Raw genomic sequence first — 5,165 nt, forward strand, 5'->3', positions numbered from 1 at the left:
CAGGAATAAAATATGAATTGGTTTGCAATATCACTTATAGTAGTGATTTATTTTCTTATACTAATGGATCTCACAAAGGTTTTGTTGAGTTTTGTGTGCTTGAAGTTTTCAAGTTTTGGGTTATCTTGTGATGGATGAAAGAATAAGGAATAAGAAGAGCCTAAGCCTGGGGATGCCCATTGCACCCCAGGTTATTATCCAAAGAGAAGCAAGCAACTAAGCTTGGGTATGCCCCGAGTTGCATCCCCTCTTTCTTCTAACGACCATCGGTACTTTACTCGAAGCTATATTTTTATTCGTCACATACTATGTGTTTTGCTTGGAGCGTCTTGTATGATATGAGCCTTTCTTGTTTTGCTTTCTGTTTTAATTATTGATTCCTTGCTGGACACACCTATTTGAGAGAGCCAAAATTATGCCATGACCTATTAGAATTGCTCTCTATGCTTCACTTAAATTTTTATGAGCTATGCATTTGCTCTAGTGCTTCACTTATATCTTTTTTTGAGCACGGTGTGCTTTGTTATTTTTGAAGAAATGCTCTCTTGCTTCACACAGATTTATTTGTGAGTTAGTAAAATTTTCAAGAAATTCTCTCTTGCTTCACTTAAATTAATTTGAGAGAAAGAGATATTATGATCATGATCTTCACTTATATTTGTTTGAGCTTATCAAAAGCAACACATGATAATTAGTCCCAAAGTAGATATCCAAGAAGGATATAATAAAACATTCACGAAGATCATTGGACAAAATAAACTTGATTCCTTGTAAAAGTTTTGAGATATGATGATGTGATATGTGAGTCATGTTTATGAGTAATTATGCTTTAGTAAGAATATTGGTGTTAAGGTTTGTGATTCCCTATGCAAACACGGAAGTCAATAGTTATATAATGAAACTACATCCTACTTGTGGTGCATTATTCGGTGTTAATTATGCTTAATGCTTGCTAATGAGATTATTCGTTTCTTGGTTGGTCGCTTCCCAATCTTTTGCTAGCCTTCATTTTGCATTAAGTATGATCACTACTTGTGCATCCAAAATCCTTTGAACCAGTTTTGCCATATGAGTCCACTATATCTACCTATATGTGGTATTCTTTTGTCGTTCTTAGCAAATTTGTATGTTCCATCTCTAATATTCAAAATAAATTTCTCTTTTGTGTGCTCGTACCGCTTGCGAGGCGGTGAGGGGTGGCTAATATTTTCCATGCTAGATGTGTTATTCTCACGATAAGTGTTTATTCACTTGTCATTGCACGAGAGTAAGGCCAAGGTATTAGGGATGCCTAGTCCCGAAATGAAAAATGAATTTACTTTATGTTGTCAAATAATAAATTCCTTGGAAAGCGTTGGTATGGATGGCACCCGTGGATACGGTTAGACATGGAAAAGTGGAAGTATGGTGGAAAAAGGAATAAACTTTAATTTCTGTTTGGGAACCGCCTATGATATATATAGCATGGAAAGTGTTGGGAACTCTAAGTCATTTTCATTGGTGGGAAAAGTATGCCTCTCAAAATGTTTTTATCTCTCTATTTTTTCATTGAGCTCTGACACCTCTACAAATCCCTACTTCCCTCTTCGAAGGGCCTTTCTTTTACTTTATGCAATTTTTATTTTTAATTTGAGTCTACATCCTTTCTCATAAAAGCACCAACTAGGGGGCACTATGATTGTACTTGAGCATTGAGTGTAGTTAATATGCGAGTGTTATTCATGAATGGATCAATGATTGAGCATGATGGGCTAGGTATAACTTATTTTAGTGTTGATATTTTGAAAGACATGGTTGCCTGTTGGTATGCTTGAGTATCTAAATTATCATGTCAAAACTAGACTATTGCTTTGAACAATATAAGAGTCCAAATGTCCATGCTATAAAGAAAAGAATATGAGATGACATGTTAGGCAGCATTCCACATCAAAAATTATTTTTTTATCATTTACCTACTCGAGGACGAGTAGGAATTAAGCTTGGGGATACTGATACGTCTCCAACGTATCTATAATTTTTGATTGTTCCATGCTGTTATGTTATCATTATTGGATGTTTTATAATCATTTTATGTCATTTTTTGGTACTAACCTATTGACATAGTGCCAAGTGCCAAGTGCCAGTTGCTAGTTTTTGCATGTTTTTTACATCGCAGGTAATCAATACCAAATGCAGTCCAAGCTCATCGAAAGTTTTTGTGGATCTTTTGGACCAGAAGACATCCAATGGGCCGGAGAAGCGCCTGGGGGTGCTCCGAGGGGCGCACAACCCACCAGGGCGCGCCTGGAGGCCCAAGCGCACCCTGGTGGGTTGTGCCCACCTCGGGTGCCCCGGACCGCCTCTTTGCTCTATAAATACCCCAATATTCAAGAAACCCTAGGGGAGTCGGCGAAAATCAATTCCAGCCGCAGCAGACTCCATAACCACCAGATCCAATCTAGACACCATCACGGAGTGGTTCACCACCTCCATTGGTGCCGCTCCGATGATGCATGAGTAGTTCTTTGTAGACCTTCGGGTCCTTAGTTAGTAGCTAGATGGTTTCCTCTTTCTCTCGTTTGATTCTCAATACAATGGTCTCTTGGAGATCCATATGATGTAACTCTTTTGCGGTGTGTTTGTTGGGATCCAATGAACTTTGAGTTTATGATCAGATCTATCTCTTCTTATCCATGAAAGTTATTTGAGTTTATTTGATCTCCTATATGCATGATTACTTATAGCCTCATATTTATTCTCCGGTATTTGGGTTTTGTTTGGCCAACTTGATCTATTTATCTTGCAATGGGAAGAGGTGCTCTGTAGTGGGTTCGATCTTACGGTGCTTGATCCTAGTGACAGAAGGGGAACCGAAACATATGTATCATTGCTACTAAGGATAAAACGATGGGGTCCATTTCTACATAAATAGATCTTGTCTACATCATGTCATCGTTCTTATTGCATTACTCTGTTTCTCCATGAACTTAATTGTCGGAAGGTTCAGGAACGACACCTATGGGATCACAGAGAATCCCTACTACGGTTGCTGGGGCGTGGGCTGTAAAAAGAGCGGGTTTAGAAGATCAACGCGGGGGGAGTTTATCCAAGTTCGGCCCGTAAGTGATGCGTAATACCCTACTCCTGCTGGTTTCTGTTTATCTGGTATTCTTCGACTAGCTACAAAGTGTGCAGCGTCCAATAAGTCTGAATCCTCTAACAGTACGCCACGGACTCCTTTTATAGCCAAAGGGACTGCCATAGTGGCACACAGGAGGTGGAAAGTTGTACAGTAGTCGTGTTTATCGCCTGACATTACGGGACAAAACACATTAAATGTGCTACTTAGGTGTCCTCGTGCTTTATCGGGGACGGCAACGAAGACCGTCCCATTCGTCGCCACTTCGCCTTGCTCCGACACGCGTCCAGGACAATGAGGCATGCAGTGCCATGTAGGTTGGGAGGCTGCTAAGCTGGCGTGGTGGCAGGGTCTTCATGAAGATCTGCATGCCACCACATAGGTGCGTGAATAGTTGGCCTGGGACCCACGTACTGCCACATGGGTACCTGTCCAGTTGGTGGGTCAGCCGTTGAGCTGGGGTGACGATGGGGCGGCAAGGCCTTGCCGCGGTCTTGCTGATCTTCCTGGCAAGGGTCTTGCCGGGGCCTTGTGGGCACCCTCGGCAAGAGTCTTGCCGGGGCCTCGTGGGTATCTTTGGCAGGAGCTTTGCCAGGGCCTTGTGGGCATCCTCGGCAAGGAGCCTTGCCGTTGTCTTGTTTCTTTGTTCCTATCTAGGCCTCGCAGGCCCTTTGTCTTCACAAAGGTCTGCATGCCACCATGGAGGCGCCTCCCAATCCTTGGTTCCGATGTGGTTGACGGCGTCGGAACTCTTAGACTCAAGGGTGGCAGCCTTGTTGGTGTTGGGCACGTTGCCCCGGTAAGGCTCTTGCCGAGGCCATGAAGGCCACCCTGGCAAGGGCCTTGTTGGGGGAGTTTCTCCTCGCCCCTCTGCTCTTCATGCCTTCTAGCCTTGAGCACGGCTTTGGTAGTCCTGTGTCTCCACTTCCTCTGCTCCGCCAAGCATGGGCGCAAGCATGTGTGATGCGGAGCATCCCATGGACATCACCATGTCAAGAGTCCATTTGGCAAGTGGCACGTGCGACCTCTACTTCACATACACAAAGGTGAATCATCTCCTTTACACGTGCTCACTTGACCCCTTCAAGGATGGTATACTACTTGACACCCCTCTCGTGTGCATGCATAGGTCTTGTCGGAACACTACAGACGACGAGGAGGAGTGCAAGCGCCAAGGAACAACTACACCATCCGCAAGGGAAGCATGGAAGCGATGACGGAAGAAGATGGAGACAGCTCCCAGGACCCGGACATCCATCCCCTGAAGATGTCAACAACAGCTGTAGACCTGTAGCCGAAGTGCTACAGGCCCCGGACATCCGGTGTCAGCCCCATACATCCGGAGCCTCGCCAACACCCGGACATCCGGCCTCGTCCTCGGAAATCCGGACAAGCCATTCCAGAGAGCACCATGACCAGCTCCGTCAGCCCGGACATCCGGACCCCCGTGAAGCCCCGGACATCCATCCCGACACCCGGACATCCGGCCCTCCCTATCTGCGCACAGTGATGGGCCAAGGCCCGTGTATCCCTTCTCCCCCCTAGACTATATATACTCCACCTCATCCAACTTTCTAGGGTTAGCATTGGTTTAGCTCATTTGAGAGATAGAGCTATGCTCATCCATATCGGATCTACTCCACGAGAGAGACCGCGGCCTCTATGGAGAAGATCCCCTTGGATTCAGGACCTCCTCTTGGAGAAGAACATCAAGACCTCCTCACGGAGAAGACCGTTACCATTGTATCGTCCCTAGTTGATCATGTACCGTGTATCGTTCCATGTATCCGAGGATCTAGCACATGTGTGACTTATTCATGTTGGTTTGAGTGTTCCTCTTCGTTTCCCCTTGTGTTTCTCTCGTTTGCCCCTTTGTGTTCCTTGTGTTCTTTGCAGGATTCCGCTCCTTTCGTGAAGGATCGACCGATTAGGGTTCTACCCTACATCATCTTGGTATCATGAGCCACGTTGATCACGATTTCGGAGCCTCCCCATTGTGTTTTCTAGCCTAATTTTGTTGTGTTCTTCCCCAATTTCGAAAATCCCG

The sequence above is a fragment of the Triticum urartu genome, chromosome 4 (genome assembly GCF_003073215.2).
Source record: "Triticum urartu cultivar G1812 chromosome 4, Tu2.1, whole genome shotgun sequence".
Classification (NCBI taxonomy): domain Eukaryota; kingdom Viridiplantae; phylum Streptophyta; class Magnoliopsida; order Poales; family Poaceae; genus Triticum; species Triticum urartu.